At 45.4% G+C, this 22532-nt stretch overlaps 1 long non-coding RNA gene across 3 annotated transcripts in view; it reads right to left on the bottom strand.

Moving 5' to 3' along the window:
- LOC144824067 (uncharacterized) overlaps positions 1-22532 on the bottom strand; it is a 736106-nt gene that overhangs the window by 37572 nt on the left and 676002 nt on the right. For all 3 annotated transcript variants that reach the window (XR_013608881.1, XR_013608882.1, XR_013608880.1), the window contains one exon: positions 22390-22500. This is a non-coding gene — a long non-coding RNA (uncharacterized LOC144824067). The remainder of the gene's footprint in view (positions 1-22389; positions 22501-22532) is intronic.

Here is a 22532-nt window from a genome sequence, read left to right as displayed (position 1 = left end):
TAGTATCCCAGAAGATGACAGGCACTGGACATGCACAGAAACACAGACCTTTAAGTCACATGACTGAAGATTATGAAAGGGCTGAAATAGACTTGACAAATGTAATGGATATCTTAGAATTGATATCTAGATAGGATATAGGAGGAATGATTTAAGGAATATGTGCCTCAGGTCCAAATGAGAGATTGTGGAATAAATCAGTGATGCTAGCAACTTTTAAACAAGAATTGAAATTTAGAATCTGCAATTAGGATGTATTTCTAGAAATATATGTGGTTCAATAACAAGTGACTGTGTATCATAGACTGTAAATTAACTGTGTTTGCTCCTCCCTTCTCCAATACGTTTTCCATGTATCTGAGGTGTCTGTGGCTATCTAAAGTTATTCTGCCATGGAACACTTTTATAAGCGAAATTATTTCAATATCTTCAACCACTATCTGTTCTCTTTATTGTGCCCCAGTGAATTATAAGGTGCTTTTTTACTTTACAGCTAGGACCTCACGCTGTATGTTCACATGTCCACATAGATACATGCAAACATGGAGGAATTTGAGAATCTCAAAATTCTGATTAAAAATTAAGATGACTTTTAAAAAGGTATATGGTATTTATATTCCTAATCTGGAAATTGTCCAAATGTATCTATTTTTGTTGAAAATATTTCTTGTTGTTACATTTTCTTCTGTAAAAGCAAAACAATTGTAACTGAAAAAAGGAATCGAAAATCCCATAACCAGTGTCTTTTGCAGCAATTACGAAATGTTTATATTTTCTGTGCTTTGCAGAGTATGCTACCATGAAAATTGGGGAGATAGTCTTAATATGCTGTGCCATTATAATCTTTCATCAAACACAGCGAGGCACATGTTATGCTAACATTGTTTTATAGGATGTTTGTTCTAAATATCTAAAAAAATCCGGCAGTCTACTTCCTTCCGCCGGATGATTATCCCGCGCTTCCGCAGAGTTCGTTTGGGAGGCCAGTCGCTTTCTGTTAAAGCTGCAGCAGCCTGGAATTCGCTCCCTGCGGATATTCAGCTTATCCAAGAGTTTCAACTTTTTAAAAAACACCTGAAAACACATCTGTTTAGTCTGACCATCTAATTGACTCACTCTTCTTCCACAGCCCATCCTCCGCGCCAGGACACTCTTGAGTATTAGTGAGTGCTACAAATCCTCTATAACATAACATATAACATAAATATACTGTATGTCTGGTCAAGCAAAGTGGAGAAAACCCACCTTTTCTGCATGGTCACCCATGAGTGTCATTTCTGAACTATTTTTGGCTATCAACGGACTCTCTGCCCGGCAAAACTGCTATACAGTGTCACAGTGTGTGTTCTCTGGCACTAAGCTGGTATTAGTATAATTGGTTTAATCCAATTGGTCTATTTAATTTTCATGTTAGGCTATGGTAGATAGTATAGAAATTGCCACAGTAGTATGAAAGTTGAATGTCACATGTGGGATGTAGTGTATTTAACCTACCTATGGACATGACAAAAATATTTTGCTGTAAGAAACATAAAAGTTTAAAGGAACTGCAATAAAACATGGGAAGTAAAATTGTCTTTACCTTGAAAGAAAACCTATTATTGTATGCAATATATAAGAAAAGTGTCCCATTATATATTTATCACAGTTTCTGAAGGCCAAAAACCCATTTTCATTTTGCAGGTTAATGCTAAATTGTCCACAGACAGGCCTCGTATGATTCTATTATTTATTTCATATTTCCGCAATGGAAAATGCTAAAAAAAAAAAAAAAAAAAATCAAATGTATTTTCAATGTAATTTTTTTAATTTCATTTATAGCTTTGTACTTTGCGCTGCATGAGCCAGAAATGGTTTATTAGTAGTTATGCTACTAGTCTTACCTGAAGAGGTAAGTACCAGTAGCAGTCCGTGGTGGGAGTTCTGCCGGGTGCTGACGTGGGGAGGGGGAGGGGCAGGGTGGGGGTAGTAAACTATGAATTACGGCAGATTACAGGTAAGTAAACATTTAAATAAATAAAACAAATTTCATTGCGGTTTCCTTTAACCAAATTCATTTTATTCATTTAAATGTTTACTTACCTATAATCGGCCGTAATCCATAGTTTACTACCCTCCACCCTGCCCCTCCCCCTCCCCACGTCAGCGCCCGGCAGAACTCCCACCAGGGGCCACTACTGGTAAGTACATATTCTCAGCTGGAGTTAACAACTCTGCCTGTTAACGGATAATGATCTGGCAATCGGAACCAGGGAGACCGGGGTATTGTCAACATCGTGCTACTAAGCAGGAATTAGCCATCTGGGACAACAGGCGGAACAAAGGACAGCCTTAACACGTCTTGTGTTAGCTTTCTGACCCAAACTAGGGCTGGCAGGATCTGCCCCTATTCATTCCTGAGTCCTCCTACACCCATTGGCGACATCCCCAGCAGGGGAAGATCAAGCTGGCACACTAACAAGCAAGAGGAGACCTCAACAGCTTGGAATCTACCAGAGGGAAGAAGGGTTGAGTTCAATCTTGAAATTACAGCTTCTCGTAATTTTTACAGTAAAGTGAAGAGGAAGTGCTACAGAAGGAGGTGGACACAAGGCATGAAAGTAGCCAGGGCTGAGTATTGAAAATTGCCCAATAATTAAATGGCCAGGGCTGAGTATTAAAAATTGCCCAATCATTGACTAGGAAACATCAGCCCGTTTCCGCAAATGTAGCCCTGCCACCAGTAACGCCAGCAGCACCAGTAGTGAGGGGACTTCAGCCCCCATAGTGCACAGCGCCCGGAGGTGACAATGTGTTTGTATGCGCCAGGAGGCGCATAAAGGCAGCTGCGGGTTGCCACAGCGCGGGCCTGCCCGGGCCGCGCGAGGCCAAAACCTAGGTCAAGGGCGGGCCCGTCTGCACCTGTCTGAGACCGGTTGAGACTGGGCTGGGCTACCCCTCTTTGATGCAGCATCTAGAATTTGGGTCAAGACGGGTGAGTGCTCCATCGCTCAATATAAGTTATAAATCACATTAAGATTATCCTGTTTTGAAACCTACGTAACCCTCACACGAATTAGAACTATGGGAAAACGTACTATGCTACCACTAGCACACCCATTAACCGCTAGTATTGACAGTATGCTTGAGAGGGCGGCCAGTATTGTTTCAGGTGAAATAGAACTCACAGATTGGCGCTTGTCCCTGGATATTGAGGGGCGGGCTGCTATTTCTAATCTTAGAGGTGCTCTAGCAGACTGCACTCCAGAATTATCTTTGTCCCAATGCCGCGGACCTGAAACTGGCAAATCCTCTACTGCAAGTGGGAGCACTAGTGGGCCGGACACAATTGAGTCAGCCGAGTTGCACCCGGTCACTAACACTGCCACACCTGTAGGAATACCTGTGGTCAAACGGAAGAGGAAGGTTGGCAAACCCACTAGCACTAAGAAGAAGCTGCCCACTTGCACCACCGCTGCACAAACCTGTCTCTCTGCTTGGATACAACCATCTTTAATTAATGACAATGATAACCCAGAAGTTTCTGACTCTCCTGTGATAACACTGACAACAAAGTTGAGTTGTTCAATTAGCACTCTGACCAAGGCTGCACCTTGTATTGAGAGCTGCAGGGACGCTGTTGCCGCAATAGTGTAAAAACAAGTTAATGAACCTTTGGAGAAAAAACTCGGTCCACTTAAAGCCTGTACAGACAACTTGGCTATAATCAGAGGGGGGGGCGGTCACCCAGCAGGGAATGCACAAATGTCTATCACTGCCAAGGGAGGAGGTGGGGGCTCTAAGGGTGCAACATTGAGCATAATGAGCACATCAACTCACGTCCCACTTGGAACTCAACTCCCTACTGTTACAGCTATCGCTTCTGTAAGTAAGCCACGTGTTGCACTAGATCAAACTCTGCCCTGCCCCCAATCAAACCTAGGGAGGCATGGCATTGTACCTACCGGTAATCACACCGCCATCATACGGGAAACATCCTTTACAACGCAACTTTTACCACGCAGTCCTTTTACATCGCAACTTTTACAACGCAAACCATTACAACGCATTGCGCTGGGGGGCGCTCTAGGATAGGGAATAGATTTAATTTACTATCCAACACCTTCCCTACTATCCACGGGGACTGCAGTTGGAATAGTAAATTAAACTATTCACTATCCAGCACCCCAAAGCGCTATGCGTTGTAATGGTATGCGTTGTAAAAACTGCGATGTAAAAGCATGCGATGTAAAAGCATGCGTTGTAATGTCATACATCCCCATCATACGCACCACATGTTCCCATCGTAGACAGGAGAATGCTAATGGCCCAAGTCGACCAAATGGAGCAGCTCAGAACCCTTGACTGGCAACCTAAAAGCAATGTTTTATCAATCATAAATAGTAATCCCCAGGCAGCCAACTAAGATTTCCTGAGTCTGTCACTTGCTGCATGTCCCAATGTGCTGGTCTTGGCAGGGGTACCAACGTTCAAAAAGGACCAGCATGAGTCATGGGCTCAATTACGCAATAAATGTGTAGATTGGCTATCAAGGAATAAGAGATTCCAGGTGTATGATATGAAGGATATTATCATGGTACGCAGAGTTCGGTGGGCTGGAGGATCTATAAAGAACATCGAAGGGGACTGAATTGTAATTAATTTTCGCAGGCCAACTCTAGTCAGATACCTATTAAGGCCTTGTGAGTTTGAAACTTTTAAGAGCTCCAACATATGTTTACTACCTCTTGGTTATTGCCAAACACGGGCCCTGTCCCAATATGACCCTTCCTGCTGATACTTATAACAGGCTTCAGGCTCTATCTGGTTTGGACACGCAAGATTGACTACCCTCTCTTGCGGTAGCCTTTGTTCCCACAGACAGCCCTCCTCATTCTATGGCTGCGGAAGCACCTGTCTCTCCAATACCATTGACGTTAGCCCCTCCAATTCCACTGCACCCTGCCCCCCAACACAATTAGCATGGGCATAATTAGATAACTCCCGTTCCACTCTGACTATTACTGATTATGCTATGACGAAGGTACTTTCTTGGAATATAGCTGGCCTAAGGTGACATTACCTGGGAACATTTACTTGCCACACACCATATTATTGCTCTACAAGAAACATGGGAATCCACTGACCATTTCTATCTGGACAGATTTATATCATTCTCCAAACTTGCCACTTCCTCAAACATGGATAGAGGCAGGGAGGGTCTTCTGTTAATGTTTAGTCTTAAACTTTCCTATAGTGCCAAGCTGATTGGTTCTCGTTCACCCCATGTTCTAGCTGTGTAACTGTCGGGGAAGAATTTACCAACCCTATTAGTAGTACATTTTTTTAATTCTTTCACGAGAAACCATGAGATTGAGCATATAATGGCACTAGAGAGTTTCTTGGCTAACTATGGGGAAGGAATAGAAGCCCACTATGATATACTAATACTGGGAGAGTTTAACGACTGCATCTGCCCGTTTAATTGTTTAGCATTGTTGGAGGAAGAAGACGGCCTGCAGGGCCAAAATCATTTTAAACATACTCCATCTGGCACCTTCTTAGAAGGCCTCCTTTCAGTCCACAACCTGAATTGCTTACAACAGTCAGATAGGTCAGTATTGGATCCACTTATGTGGGGCATGGCTGTGAAAGCATAATTGACCACATTCTGCTTTCCTCCCCATTAACATCGGCCGTAAGGCACCTAAGTGTCACTTGGAACTGCTTTAGTGACCATAATCCATTAATATTGGATCTTCATCTTCAAGTTGCCCTCAAGGGTCATGAGTCAAGTTACTAACAAAAACATTAGCCTTAAAGACCAAGCTCGCAGAGTGAGGTGGGAAAGGATCTCCCCTATAAGTTTTATTGATAACCTGTATACTCATGTGCCTCGGAATTCAAAGTGTGTCTAGATCAGGAATCTCAAGCTATATCCATTCTAGATGCCTTTGAATAAATCATTAAACAGGTTGTTCTTAATCTATCCACTATGACTAGAGGAAGGTGCCTAAAACTAAAAAGGTGGTTTGAAGGTACCTGCGTGGCTACCGATAAGGAGCTCATGCAGGCCCTCAAGCAAAAACTGAGGGACACAATATTAGTCAAGAATAGTAGGAAGGCCTACAAACCTGCAGTACAGAGTAGAAAAAAACAGTTAAGGGAGATGGCCTGGGAAGCGCTTAGCCAAGCCAGTGTGCTGGCTAATAGCTCTAAATATTGGTCTGTTAACAGTTCTCTTTTTCCCGACACACCAAATTCTAGCAGAGATGCTTAGTTCCCACAGAGAAATGGGTCCGGCACTTTGGTAAAATTTACAGTGATGCCAACTTAGAGGACTCCGTGGGACAAACCGTTCCCGGATTAGTAGGTTCCCCCCTTATTTTTAATATGGACGAAGTCTATGAAGCCATCATTTCAACTTCGGGTGGAAAGGCACCCGGCCCTGATAAGAGTACCGGCTGACCTTTACAAGGCAGACCCAAAAGTCTGGGCTAAGATCTTAACACATGTCTTCAATGCAGCTTGTGTGTCCGGTTTTCCTTTATCATGGGCAAAGGCGGTCATCATCCCCATTTTTAAAAAGGGCTCAAGGGAGGACGTGGCATGTTATAGACCCATCTCGCTTCTTGATTCTGCGGCTAAAATTATGGGAAAAGTAGTTTTGGAGCGCATAACAGGCTGGCTTGTACATATTAACATTGTCTCTGATCTCCAATATGGCGTCAGGCAGAGGAAAGGGACTCTGGATCAATGACTAAACCTTCACTTGGTGATTGGGACGTATACTGTTGACAAGGGAGGGGACTTACACCTTGCGTTCATGGACTTAACCTCAGCCTTCGACCTTGTCAACAGCTCTATGCTGTGGTTGATCCTTTGTGACATGGGGCCAGATGCTGTTCTGATCTCCTCCATGGCTACCGCCCATGATAAAACAACAACAACTGTGGTACGCTTTTATGAAGATGGGAGCCTGACTGACTTGTGGGCAGTAAGAAGATGGGTTCGGCAGGGATGCATATTGGCTCATTTGGTGTTCACCCACTACATTAATAAACTGGGGGACTCCTTAACATCATGTTGTAAAGATATACCAAGAGCTGGCACTAAAATGATTCCCGCACTTCTGTACACTGATGATGCAGTTTTCCAGACAGCAAGGGGGCTGCAACTACTTTTAAACTGTTTTATAGATTTATTGGACTCTTTGGATTTAATCACAATTTTTTAAAAAATTGCACGCCATGACCATAGGCTCCCGGAAGGCAGCTATGGCAAATTCCTACTTCAAGGGGGCCGTGCTAACTAAAGTGCCCACGTTCCCATACTAAGGGGTACTATTCGATGACCAACGCTCATGGTGCGCTCAACGCGCACAAAAAAAGAATGTCTTAGCTAGAGCAGTGGGGGCCACATTAGATTTTGTGAAAAGAATAGGGTCGAAGCCGTTTCCTTTGCTTTTGAAGGTCTACAATGCAAAGTGTATCCCCATGGCCACCTACGGTAGCAACATATGGGGCTATAAGGATGTGAAAGAAATCCAAGGGGCCGAGAACTGGGAGTGGGTTATATCTCAGACCAGATTGAGGTCGCGCCGGTCTTCTGTTTTTCCCGAATTAGGGATCAACCGACCCCAAATTTAAATCAACTCATCATCCTAGATTGTTTAGCCTTAGAGAAGGTGTTACACATTCCCTGGTTGAAATATATTACGGATCAGACCGAGAATCTTGGCTGCCCCGGTCTGTTTTTGACCCCCACTCCTTTGGGCAAGACCGCTATCAAAGCTTTTAAACAGCAGTTTTTAGACAGACGCCAAGGTCTAAGGGAGGAGAATGAATTAATTAAACACTCAGTGAGAAGGTTTGTTACACTGAGCCTGGGCCAGCAGATGCAACCATATCTATCATATGTAAACAAAGCTTACCATCTTTTCGTTCTGACAAGATTTCGATTGAATCTGGTTTCCTGGTTACTGGCTTTTCCTAAAGGCTACTCCAAACCTGAAGCATCAAAACCATGTCCTTGTAATAATTTCTCTGAGCAAGACACTTTCCAGCTAATATTTTTCTGTGCTTATTACGATTCCTTGCGCAGGAAGTTTATCCTTCCCTTACTCAGAGGCTGCAATTTTGTTCAACAAATGCTAGCGTCACCTAAAGTCTGTGCCGGGGTGGCAGGCTCCTTAATTGGGGCTATTAGACACAGGAATAGTCTGCCATCGAGCTAGCTTTTTTGTTTCGGATGCTGTGACAGCGTTTATATGTTTTCTTGTTAAATAATGTAACATTAATTTGATGAGACAATATGTTTGCTTCCAAGATGCTGTTCTATTATTGTTATCATCTTTTTAACTCACGGCCACCATGGAAAGTGAACGTAGGGCTACTTTACTATGGAATGTTGTAATCTTTCCTTTTTATTACGAGGATGAACTGTTATGACGGGCTGTCTTTTTATCCACATATATCCCGCTCATGATTTTTATGATGATGTCAGTTTTAAACTGAATGTTTCTATTCTTTTTTTATGATGGTTGGTATCCTAATAGGTTGACATTTTAAAGAGGTGTGTCATCCATGGAATCTGAGTTAACTTGTTTTAGACCGATTATCTCTTTGTGCCATGGAGAGACTCTTTGTTCATATGCTTGCACATGACTGTCAAAATGGCGGAAGACTGACTTGACTCCCTTGCTTAAACTTTTAAGGTTTCCAAGATTATTGAAATATGATCTTTATATAGGTTTTTGTGCTGTTTTATAGAATGTTCTGCTGTGTACTTTTATGGCTTCAACCAGCCGAATAAAGTTGATTTTGACTCAACTTGACGACTAGCACACAGAAAAAGACTGGGACCTCACCATCACTTCCACAGAATATTCCTGAATTTGGAAAGACTACATTTGAAGAAGAAGGCCCTGCTGGAAGAAATATTTCTCCTGTCTCCTTATGGAGGAAGACCGCTCAAGGACATGTGACTCCTGCTTGCACCCAGGACCTGGAACTGCTCTTCATGGTCAAGATAATTGCGCTCCTGTTAGCTGTTTCCAGTAACACAGAAAGTAGACTTACTCTTTACTACAGGAGGGCCAATATGACCACAGAGAATATTGCATGATCCCTGGCTGGAGAGAGACCTAGTGCCTGTATTGAGGAGGTGAGGATATAGGAGTGAACAAAAGGAACTTTCCCAAAGTATGACAAGTTGCTGAAGCAACTAAGGGAGCAACCAAGTGAGGTTGCACCCAAGGTAGGTAAGAAAACCAGGTTTGTCGCACTCAGAGTTTTTTGCCGCACCAAAAATAGATCTTACTGGACATTGCAGGGAAAGAATCTGGCTTCGTGGAACCTTGTCTAGCTACAGCTTTTAGACTTGCACCACTGGAGAAATCTGAGGAGCAAAAAAGTGACTAAGTGAATGAGCCATAATGTAAAATCTTTATCCTGCTTGGAGTTTTACTTGCCATAATTAACTGCTGCAGCAAAAGCTTGGAAACATGACCGACTTTACGGGGCACTCACCAACCATAGTCTTAGACTTTCATTTCACAGACTTAGTGCCAGATTATGAGTTTGGCGGTCCATGGGACCACAAACTCATTGTGGCAGTCAGCGCACTGATGCACTGGAGGTCCAACCGCCGTATTCTGAGTGCAGTGGTGGGACTGCCACATGTCTTGTCGCAACAGCCAGGGATCATGGAGCCCACCGGTGGTGCAGAGGTCTGAGTCCACAATATACCAAGCATATCACAAGTTGTCTCATTGCAACCCTATCCACAGTGGTGAGCCCGCCATGGAAAGAGTGGCAATGAGGCAACTCAGAGGGCCCTTACAGGGCCTCCTTTTGTCTCTGGGAAGAGGGGTGCGTTCAGAGGGGCACATGGTGTGGCCAACCGCATGTTTGCACCCCCTGTTCCTGCACAGGAAGAAATGCATGACATGGAGCATTTCTCCCTGTGCAGGAACATGCTGGGGTGCTGCCATGGCGCTGCCTTTCTATGGCTCTTGTTTGAGCCTTAGAAAGGCATTGGCATGGGACTGCCATTGCAGGACCATCCGCATTGGATTCAGGGCGGTCAGACTAGACTATGGGTTTGGCAGTCTCGCAGAGGGGCAGTGGAGTGGTGGCTAGCAGTGATACCGCCAATCTCGTAATCAGGTCCTTAGCCCGAAGGTAATATCTATGGCCCTGATTACTAGTTTGGACCTGTAAGGGCCCCCTCAGTTGCCTCACCACCACCTGTTCCATTGCGGGCTCATCGCTGTGAATAGGGTTCAAGTGAGGCGACTCTTAATAAGATCTGCTGTCCAATATCGGCACCACGTAGCATACTTTTAGTTATTTATGAAGTTCTATATAGCGTGAACAAGACTGTGAGGGTATCAGAGTACTGTACAGGGAGGGCGGGTGGATAAATCAGTACAAGACAACAATACAGTGCAGTTATAGGAATATAAACATAGGCGAGTAATAAACGTAGGAGCGTGATTTTGTTAGAAGTTCAGAACGGAGGTGGTCGAGATCAACTGAATAGTAATTCAACAGGTAAGTTCGAACATTATATAGTATAGTGACGATCATTAGTCTAACCATCTAGACATTAGGAATGATTTTGGCTTTGATTTGAAGGAGGCAGTGGAGTGAATCAAACAAATTTCCTTCAGAAGAGAATTCCAGATTTTCGGTGCAATGCCTGAGAAAGCTCTGTTGTATGTTTTCTTCTTCCGAAACACTGTGGTATCAGTAGCATGAAGCAGCTGCAACGCGATTTTGTATATCCGCCAGATAGTTCAAGCTTATGTGCTAGGTATCTTGTGGTGTTGAAATGTATGGCTTTATGGGTCATACACGCAATTTGTAGATGAATTTGTGCTTCGTATGGGAGCCAGTTTATGGATTTCAGGTCAGGGGAGATGTGATTGTTTCTTTTAGATCCAGTGATGAGTCTGGCCGCAGTGTTAAGTGAGGTCCATGAAGGAGCCAGTCTGTACCTGGGAAGGCTGCTGAGCGTGGTGCTTCCGTATTCAAGCCACGGCATGACTAGGGCTTGAAAAGCTGATTTCAGATCATCCTGGGGGAGGAAGGGTTTTAGTTTCCTTAAAATGCTCATCTGGTAATTGGCGCCTTTTGTAGCGCTGCTGTTGTGGTGCAGCATGTACAGATGTTTGTCTAGTATAATTCCCAGCGATCTCACAGAGTCTACAAGGTGTGGAGAACAATTGAGAGCAGTTAGATGTGTCATCCACTGGTCGATTTTAAGATTATATTTGGGTGGGGTACTGAGGAGGAATTCCATTTTGATTACATTAAATTTCAGATGGTTGAGCGTGAACCAGTTTGGAGTATTCTGTAGAATAATGTTGAGGGTATTGAGGTCATCAGCAGAGGAGATTTTCAGGTACAGTTGTGCGTCATCTGCATCTATGTGGTAGTGAATGTTGGAAGATGAAAGGGAGCCTGCTTTAGGTTCCATGAATAAGTTAAAAAGAATGGGGGTGGGACGGTGTGACGGAGGTACGGGCCTGACGACCTTCCCTTCTCCCATGACACCCCTTTTTGATAACCAAGAGTTCTCCCCGGGTATGGACGCCAAAGCTTTTTCTGCCTGGAGGGCGACTGCTTGCCGATCGGCAGGCCACTTCTTTGATCTTGACGGTGTTATTCCCTTCCAAAATTTTAAAACTGACTATGGGCTTCCGGATGCGGAGCGCTTCCGCTACTTTCTACTCCGACACTGGCTCCTCCATACGGACGTACACTCGGCCGCTGCTAGGAAACTGACTAAGTTCGAGAAGTGGTTCTACACCAACACTTCAGACAAAGCGCTAGTATCTCATATCTATGACATGCTCCAGGTTAGGGCCCCGACCGACTCTACCGCAGGTTAGAAGAGGTGGGAGAGGGAGTTGGGGAGAGAACTCACCGGTAAAGAGTGGGCGGACATCCACTACCGCGCTAATCACACAGCACGTAATGAACAAGTTACTTACCTTTGGTAATGCTTTTTCTGGTAGATACTGTATCTGCCTGTGGATTCCTCACCTTGTGAATATCCCCTTGCGTCAGCAACATTCGGAAATTCTTTTTGTAGCTTCGCGCCGATGTGGATCCGGACGTCACAGAGGCACGGCACCGCTCGCGACTCCGCTGACGTCACCGACGCCTATAATAGGCCCACGCCGGCGTGATGACATCAGTTCCGCCCTTTTTTCCGTGCCTTAAGGCACACGGACGGACCGATGACAGTAGACATATACACAGTATACATGGTATAGAAATCAAGGTAACACACACAGTGTGAAGCAAATGCAATAAAACATTTGAAATAAACAACTGCTTGACAATAAAATAATACATTATAGAAACTCTGGCATAGAAGAGTGGACAACGGGGAGGCGGGTGGGTCAGTGAGGAATCCACAGGCAGATATAGTATCTACCAGAAAAAGCGTTACCGAAGGTAAGTAACTTGTTCTTCCGATAGATACATCTGCCGTCTGGATTCCTCACCTTGTGAATAGAGTCCCACAGCAGTCCCCACTCCCGGAGGATGGTGTCCACTCTTCTAGACCAGGAAATCCTGGAGGACAGAGCGTGCAAAATGACCTTCCCTCCTCACCTCGGAATCCAAGCAGTAATGCTTCGCGAATGTGTGGAGGGAAGACCAAGTTGCCGCTCTACAAATATCCTCAGCAGGCACACCTCTAGTCAACGCTGAGGTTGATGATTTAGCTCTCGTAGAATGAGCCCTTATACCCTCTGGAGGCTCCTTACCGGCCAAAGAGTAGCAGATCTTAATACAGAGGACGATCCATCTTGACAAAGTCCTCTTATGGACCGCTCTTCCTTTCTTGCAGCCAGCAAAGCCAATAAAGAGCTGGTCATCCAAACGACAGTCTTTAGTCCTGTCCAGGTAAAAAGACACCGCCCTCTTGGGGTCAAGACGGTGTAATCTCTCCTCCTTGGAAGGGTGTGGGGGAGGATAAAAGGTAGGAAGGGTAATGGATTGACCAAGGTGGAAAGAAGTCACCACCTTTGGCAGAAAAGCAGCCCTGGTCCTAAGAACCATTCGATCAGCATGAATGGACAAGAAAGGGGGCTTGTGACTAAGAGCTTGAAGCTCACTTACCCTCCTTGCCGAGGTTATTGCACCGAGGAAAACCGTTTTGAAAGTCAGAAGCCTCATAGGACATTTGTGAAGAGGCTCAAAAGGAGCACCCATTAAAAATGTCAAAACAAGATTTAAATCCCACTGAGGCACAATAAAAGGGGTAGGAGGGAACTTATTCGTGAGGCCCTTCAAAAACCTTAAAACTATAGGAGATTTAAAAAGAGAAGGCTGGTCAGGCAAACAGATAAAAGCCGACAGCGCAGAAAGATAACCCTTCACCGTGGCCACAGCAAGACCTTGCTGTGCCAGAGAAAGGGCAAACTGGAGAACATCAGATAAATGGGCCCTCAAAGGGTCTATAGAATTCTCCCTGCATCAAGTAACAAATTTAGACCACCTATAAGAATATATGGACTTAGTGGAGTCACGCCTGGCTGACAAAATGACATCCACCACATCGTGAGGGAGAGAAAAAGAAATCAGGTTGCCCCGTTCAATCTCCAGGCATGAAGGTGTAAGGTCTGGAGGTGGGGGTGTAGAACCTGCCCCTCCATCTGAGAGAGGAGATCTGCCCTGTGAGGGAGACAGAGCGGCGGGTGAGAGGAGAGGTGGAGAAGGTCTGAATACCACACCCTTCTTGGCCAATCCGGGGCGATCAATATGACTTGGGCCCGGTCTTGGCGAATTTTCCTCAGAACCCGAGGAATCAATGGTATGGGAGGAAACGCGTAAAGGAGTTGCGAGCTCCAACTCAACTGAAACGCGTCCCCCAAGGCTCCTTGCATCGGATACTGGAGACTGCAGAATGACAGGCAGTGAGCATTCTCGCGAGTGGCGAACAGTTCCACCCGAGGAGTCCCCCACATCTGAAAGATGTTGTGAACTACCCCTGGATGGAGCCTCCACTCGTGATTGGCAGAGAACTGCCGACTGAGACTGTCTGCACGAACGTTCTGAACTCCGGCCAGATGATTTGCTATCAGACAAATCCGATGGTCCTGAACCCAGGACCAGAGACGCAGAGCCTCTCTGCAGAGACACTGCGACCCTACTCCTCCCTGCTTGTTGATGTACCACATCGCGGTCGTGTTGTCCGTCAGGACCTGAACAGACTGACCGCGAAGGGAAGGGAGGAAGGCCTTGAGCGCCAGACATATCGCCCGCAATTCTAAAAGGTTGATGTGAAGCAACCTTTCCTCTGGTGACCAAAGACCCTTGACCTCCAGGTCCCCCAGATGAGCACCCCACCCGAGAGTGGATGCATCCGATATCACTGTGGCAACCGATGGAGGAATCTGAAAAGGCTTCCCTTGAGACAGATTGCCTTCCACGCTCCACCAAGACAGATCCGCTGCAGTTTCTCTGGAGATCTTCACTGACTCCCTGAGATCTCCGTTGTGCTGATACCACTGCCTGCGGAGGCACCACTGGAGCGCCCTCATATGCCAGCGTGCATGGTTGACCAACAGAATGCATGAAGCCATCAGACCGAGCAGGCGAAGGACCTTCAGGACTGGAACGACCGCTCCATTGTAAAACAAAGGAATCAATACCTGTATGTCGCGAATCCTTTGAGGAGGAGGGAATGCACGACACACAGTAGTGTCCAGTACCACACCTATGAACAGGTTGCGCTGTGAGGGCACCAGGTGAGACTTGGGTACATTTATCGAAAAACCCAACCTGTGCAACAACTGAGTTGTCTCTTGCAGATGATGGAGCACCTTCTCCGGCGACTCCGCTTTGATCAGCCAGTCGTCTAGATACGGAAACACATGTATCCCCGTTCTCCTGAGATGAGCTGCCACCACTGCCATCACCTTACTGAAGACTCGAGGCGCAGTAGTAAGACCAAACGGAAGGACCACAAACTGGTAGTGTTGTGACCCAACCGTAAAACGGAGATACTTTCTGTGCGACTTCAAGATGGGAATATGAAAATACGCATCCTGCAAGTCGATCAACACCATCCAGTCTTCTTCCAGCAGCTCTTGAAGAACCTGCGCAAGAGTGAGCATCTTGAACTTTTCCTGTTTCAGGTAAAGGTTCAAAATCCTGAGGTCCAGGATTGGCCGAAGCCTGCCATCTTTCTTGGGGATCAGGAAATACCGGGAGTAGCACCCCTGACCCCTTTCCTGCTCTGGAACCACCTCTATCACACCTTTTCGGAACAAAGCCAGGACTTCTTCCTGCAGGAGAAGCAGGTGGTCCTCCGAACAATAACCCTGGCAAGGAGGGTAAATGGGAGGGAATTCCTGGAAAGGAAGTGCATACCCATTCTCTACAAGATTGAGAACCCAAAGATCCGATGTTATTAATTCCCAATCTTGTAGAAAATGTGTAAGCCGACCCCCCACTGGGCCCACATGATCTGGAATGGCGGATCTAGGGCTGCTTTGCTGCGTTGGCAGGGGGTTGGGAAGGAGAGGAGGAAGAGGAGGAGGAAGCTTGACGCCCTCTAGGGCGGGATCTTTGCCTGCCCCTGTACGACTTGTACAGCGTATTCTGCTGCTGTTGTGGCTGCTGCTGAGATGGTCTGTAAGAACGAAAGGAAGATCTGCCAAACCCTCTGAAGCGTCTTCCAGTAGTACCTCTGGACTGGAGACCCAAAGATTTTGCAGTGGCTCTACTGTCCTTAAAACGTTCCAAGGCAGCATCAGCCTTCTTCCCAAACAATCCTGAGCCATCAAAAGGCAAGTCCATCAAAACAGACTGCACGTCTGCAGAGAACTCCGATGATTTAAGCCAGGCAGCCCTCCTAGTGGCCACGGAAGAGCCCATGACCCTCGCCACCGAATCAGCAGTGTCCAGACCACTCTGAATCACTTGTCTCGCAGCTGCTTGAGTGTCCGATATCACCTCCTGAAAATCTTTCCTCTCTTCCTCAGGGATTTTCGGAATTTTCGGGATTTTTGCTTGACAGAATCCATCAATGCATGAATATACCTCCCCATCAGACAAGTTGCGTTAGTTGACTTAAGCGCCATACTGGCTGAGGAGAAGACTTTCTTAGCGGTTTGATCTTGCTTCCTGGATTCCTTATCCCCAGAAACCTGCGGAAAAGCCCCAGCAGACCTTTTCGAACAGGCAGCCTGTACAACCAAACTCTCAGGCAGGGGGTGTGTTGACAAGAATTCAGGGTCACCTGGAGCAACTCTGTACCTCCTCGCTACTGTCCTAGAAACTGCAGGAGCAGACAAAGGCTTCTTCCAGACTTCATAGATGGGCTCAGATAAGGCATCATTGAAGGGTAACATAGGTTCAATAACAGATGAGGGTGAATGAAGAACCTCAGTTAAAATATTTGGCTTATAATCAGCAGTGGGCAGAGTAATGTTCAATAAACTCGCTGCTTTTTTAATAACCGTGTGATAAGGCACCACATCTTTCGACGGTACATTTGACACTGAAGTCAAGTCCCACTCAGGAGACAGTTCAAGCCCACTGGCTTCACCCAAGTCCTCAAAAGGATCTTCAGAATCCTGTAACTCCCCTTCTTCAGTATCTGAATATTGATATCTTTCTTTTTCCAGAAGTCTCTGAGCTTCTCTCCGAGATCTTTCCTTCACAATAGAAGCCAATGGATTCGGAATCGACTCCGACGGGGTCGGTGCCGGCGTCGAACCCGAAGTCGGATGAGGACGTTTTATACGAGGTCGAGCAGAATCCTGCTTCGGAGTCGTAGGTATCGGCGTCGATGGAACAGGCGTCGACGGAGTCGGCGTCGTGCGCTTCGCGTCGACGACACCGGGGGTGTCGGAAAATGCCAATGCGGTGGTATAGCCAGCATAAAAGGCATGAAGGGCGCAGGGGCATAAGCTTGGGGAACACCCAAGTTAAAAGCCATAGGACCCGTGGGACCAACAGGTGCACCAGACGGGAACATTGCCCTGGAATAAACTCCAAACATGGCGTTCAGGAACTGAGATGGATCCTGACCTGGAGTCGGAAAATCCGGATATGGACCTCTTGGTTGTTCCTGAGGAGGCGGAGTCGAAACGACGTCGACCTCTTCATCGAGTCCAGGAACCGGGGTCGACGAACCCGCAGGTACCGGAACCTCGACTTCACCAGCCCCCTGCTCCTCACCTTCATCCTCCTGACCAGAAGGATTGGATAGAACTGGAGAATGGACCTGCTTCTGAGACTCGGGCGAATTCGGATGCGAAGCCTCACCAACAGAGTTATGATCTTCCGATTCCGAAACTTCCACTTCCTTACTCAGAAGTTTGACCTGGGACTTCGGTCTTGAACTAGAGTCCTTTTCTGAGTGATGACGTGACTCATGGCTCCTCTTCTTGTGCTTCTTCTTCGAAGATTTCGAAGCATGAGCCAAAGACGACTCCGAGCGTGACCTCGAACGAGACCTCGACCTCGAACGCCGAGATCGAGACTTCGAAGACTTCTTAACTCTCTTATTCTTTAGTTTTGCCACGAGGAGTTTCGTCTCCCTCTCTCGTAAAGCCTTCGGGGTCATCTTCTTGAAGCAAGGGCAATCTTCGACGTCATGGTCGGAACTCAGGCACCAGACACGGCATTCATGCGGGTCGGTTATAGACATTGTCTTGCCACATTCCCCGCAAGCCTTAAAACCAGTCTTCTTCGACGACATCTCGAAGAAATTAAAGATAGACACAGTAATAGAATACTAGTAACAAAGTTACTGTGAAGCTACAGTCCGATCCCAGAAAACCGTTAGCGTCGATGACGCGGAAAAAAGGGAACTGATGTCATCACGCCGGCGTGGGCCTATTATAGGCGTCGGTGACGTCAGCGGAGTCGCGAGCGGTGCCGTGCCTCTGTGACGTCCGGATCCACGTCGGCGCGAAGCTACAAAAAGAATTTCCGAATGTTGCTGACGCAAGGGGATATTCACAAGGTGAGGAATCCACACGACAGATGTATCTATCAGAAACAGCTAGCAGGGAGGCTGCGGTTAAGGTGGCTCTGTACTTGCATTTGACACCAGCTCGCTTACACAGGGGGAACCTAGCGCGCAGCCCAATGTGTTGGCATGGCTGCGGGGAAGATGGCACTTCGTTACATATGCTATGGAATTGCAGGGAGCTACAGCACTACTGGAAGGAGGCTTTGGATGAGGTGGATCGTCACTTCGATACCGAGATACCGCGCTTCCCTGCATATGTGATTTTGGGTCTCCCAAACCCCATACCATACCGACTCAGGTCCAGGCGGGGCAGATTAATGGGGATCGCTTTAGTGGCTGCTACTCAGAATATCCTATTACACTGGGGCTCGTCTGCATGCCCGACGCGGCTGGGGTGGCTACATAAATTATGGTTTGTTTTAGGAATGGAACTCATTCAGGCCTCCTTGTCTAACACTATGGACAGCTTTACGGATACATGGCAACCTTTGCTTTCTCTTCTGTCCATGAAGATGAATGAGATCACATGCCCTAAATACCTCTGCCTTCTTCGACTCACGAGCCTAGCTTCCACATCATAACATACGAAGGCTGTCCCGCAACCTTTCTTTTCTATTAGATGCACAGTGGTACACTTAGAGGGCACACCAGTTCGGGTGGGAGGGGGGGAGTTAGGGGTTTGGGGGGAGGGCAAGGGAGTTTTTTTTGTTTTCCTTTTTTATTTCTTTAAAAGGCAGCATATCATATCCCCCCAAGTCCGGCTGTTTTCATGGCGGTTATGATGGGGGCGAGGGGAGGACCTTGTAGTGACCTTGTTGTTCAGGGACGCTTGATCCATAGGAGGGGGCTATTCCAGACTTGATGGGATTGAACTTGATGTATGGCCTCATTGGCAATGGTTGTTATCCTGTATCTTGATGCAAATGCCAATAAAACAAAGTTAACAAAAAAAAAGAATGGGCGAGAAGGCGGATCCTTGTGGGACTCCCAAGGTGACCGTAGAGGGTTTTGAGAATGGTTGACCTTGATTCTTTGGGATCTGTTATGTAGGAATGAAGTAAACCATTGGAGGACAGATATAGATAGACCCATCCTACTTTCAAGTAGGTTTAGAAGTTTGATGTGTTCCACAGTGTCAAATGCTGAGGATAGGTCAAGGAGGATGAGAAGACATGCTTCATTCTGATCCAACATTGATAGGACGTCATCCACTATGTGAGTGAGTACTGTTTCTGTGCTTTGATCTTGGCAGAAACCAGACTGGTGTTGGTCTAGGAGTTGGTACTGGTCTATGTGATTGCAGAGTTGGATCTGTACACATTTCTCAATAAGTTTCGCCAGCGTGGGAATGTCGGAGCTTGGACAGAAACTGTTTAACTCTGCCATTGTGTTTTTTTAGGGTGGGGTTACTTAACCTACTTTTAGACAATCAGGAATGGTACCTTGGAGCAGAGAGGCATTTACTATCTTAGTCCATAGTGGGAGGATAAAACATGTTGATCTCTTTAAAGATGGATGGAGGTAGAGGGTCGACGAAGTGATTCAATGGTTTCAGCAGTGTGAGCAAGTATTGGATGTCACTTTCATTGAGGGGGATAAAAATGTGCCAGAAGGCATTGTTTTTGGGAGAGAGCTCAGGGTAACTGATCGGAATAGCGAACTGTGATGGGTGGTTAATGGTGGGGAAGTTAGAAGGTATCATCTTCCTCATTGTCTATAACTCTTTTTCAATAATGATAGTTTCATCCCTGAAGAAGGAAGCAAATTCTTTGCAATTAGGAGGATTATTGGAACTGGTATTGGGGGGTAAGGATGGTTATTGGTTTATTGCCGCCTCTGAGTGCTGCAACACTGTCACGGGATCCATATTCCCCGGTTTGCAGCTGTCCTGTGGCATTCTGACTGCCAAACTCTAAATATGCCGTTTGGACCACTGGTGCGACTGTGGCCTCGCCACCACCAACGGATCAGCGGTCCATCAGACCACCAAACTCGTAATTAGGCCCTATGTCTGGGGCTCCTAGCTTAGTGTGTCTAAGTGTCAGACATCGTGGTCAGCCTCAAATCATGCTTAGGTCATGGTCAACTGCAAATTGTTATTATTCAATTATGTTTTACTTTTTTAATCGCTTTTGCCTTACAACATTAAAAAATTATATATCTGGTTCCCCTTATCTGATTTTATTTATGTTATGTTTTTTGCTCCTTAAATTTTTCCCTATTTTTCTAAAATGGTTTAGAATTTTTAAAAATACTAGTACTGCTTGAACTTTACATGCAGGTCTCTGGGGATTAACTGCTGCTTTTGCCATAGCAATCAGGGGTTGAGCAAAAGTTATCTAATGACTGTGGGCTTGATTTAGAGATTGGCAGACGGATTAATGCCCATAAGGATCTCAAAGTAATTCACTGCAGCCCTCTAACAGACATCAAATTTAGAGATGTCCTCAGGCTCAATGGATATCTCTCTACATTGACAGGAAACACTATTATGTTGGTTCCTGTTAATTTAAAAAAAAGTTTGCCAAATGGTAGAGCCAGTTATGAAGTAAGGTTATCAAACTTTTCGAAAACTTTTTGTTTTTCAAAAATAAACTTTCAAATAGGGAGTTTGTTTTTTAAAACAAAGAAGTAATAAACGAATGAAACCCCTCCCCCACCCTGGGAGACTTCTAGTGTGAAGGTGTCATTATGGATTTCTTCATGTCTCTCATGTCAGGTTTTTCCTCCGTTGATGGACAGAAAAAAAAGGTATTACAGTGTCCATCTTAAATATGGCAGCCAGTGTAATGTCCTTCATCCGATGGTCTCCACACTGAAGGCTGACCATTGTAGGAAATATTCCTTCGACTGAGCCAACGGGGCTCTGTCGAAGAAACACTTATGTCCGATGATTATTAAATGAGGCATGTGGAGCATGGATGATGAGGACCAAGGCTATGGCGGGTGTGGTACTGCTTCATGTTTTCTGACTGAGTACCTTGTCTGCAAAACCCTAAGTCAGGCCTTGTCTTTTGGCCCTATTAGATTGTGGTAATTAAGTTGGTAGGGGTCATTCACTCTTAAGTTAATAACTCAGGGCCATATGTATCAACATCCTCATTTGCGATTCTCAAATAGCGATTTTTTAGAAATCGCTATTTGAGAATTGCAAAAAGGGATGTATGTAAAAAAATCGAATTATTTTAGCGATTTCTTAATATTCCTTAATTGCGATAAGCAAATTGTGAAATCGCAATTAAGGAATACTTTCCCATTTATTTTGATGGGCCAGGAGGCCCATAGGAATGAATGGGAAGGTATTCTCAATTTGCGATTCGCAATTTGAGAATCGCAAATTGAGAATAATTTCAAGGGTGCAAGGGTGTCATAAGGACACCCTGATGCACCCCTGAAATTTACATGTGTGCGCATATGGCGCACATACATGCCCTAAGGGCATGCATGTGCGCCACATGGCACCTTCACAAATGGCAAAAAGTGCACTTGTGAAAGAAATCACAAATTACCACCAACTTTAAGTTGGTTGTAATTTGCGATTTCTTAATGAGAAATCCCACAACTTGGGTGCTTCATACATAGCATTTAAGGAATCGCAATTTGCGATTCCTTAAATGCTGAAGCAAAATTAAGGATTCGCAAATTTTGTGATTCCTTAATTTTGCGATGCGATTTTACTCAAACATCGCATTTTCCGAATTTTTTGTCGCAAACGCTGCTTTTTTGCGAATCGCAGCATTTGCAACTAAAAAAACGGATGATACATATGCCCCCTAATTTCTAACATATGAAAATGTAAAATAGTTAATTATATGATGACTTTGCTCTAATCTTAAATTATATGAAAAGGCTGAACAAAGTAGGCATTCTAGGTTAGGTAGTTGGGCTACTAAGCCAGCATAGGTCCTTTTCCTACTCCCCATGTCAGCCTGCCCACCACGTTTACGATTCACAATCGCTCTGATGTGGCATTTTCACCAATACAATATGGACGTTTTCAGCAACAATACATAGTTTTCTGTTTGTTTTGCTTATAAAACCTCCAAAAAGTTTTTATGTAAAACCAAAGGCCAAATTCCGTGACCAGAGGTAAATAAACTTTTTTTTCTGTCTTTGTTCATAATGCAATCTATGGTGGCTATGGACAGGAAATAGCATTGGAAGGCCAGCCCTAAACAGGGCAGGTCTTTGGATATGTAAAAGGAAGCAGCACTGTGATGGTGGTGTCACTAAGTAGTATTTTGTGATAACTAAGCCTTCTGTGGCTCTCCCTTTGAAACTAAGGAGTTTCCCTCTATAGGAATGAGACATTGCTTTATCTACCATATATGTCCCATTCCACCATACTGTAACTAAATGCTCTTAATAATATCATGACCAACAACTTCAGCAATAACTTACCTCCCGAAGCAGTTGAGCATTTTGGGTCGACTCCCCTGATGGGTGATCTGTTAGTTTTTTTTCGAACAGCAAAGGTGGATAGGTGACCTCTCAAGAAGTGAGGCTTGTGGTCTATATAGACAAACAAGAAACCAAGTCAATAA

Source organism: Lissotriton helveticus, chromosome 3_1, assembly GCF_964261635.1.
Source record: "Lissotriton helveticus chromosome 3_1, aLisHel1.1, whole genome shotgun sequence".
In the NCBI taxonomy this organism is placed as follows: Eukaryota; Metazoa; Chordata; class Amphibia; order Caudata; family Salamandridae; genus Lissotriton; species Lissotriton helveticus.
The sequence above is the reverse complement of the archived record's forward strand: the minus strand, read 5'-3'. Positions and strand labels throughout refer to the sequence as shown.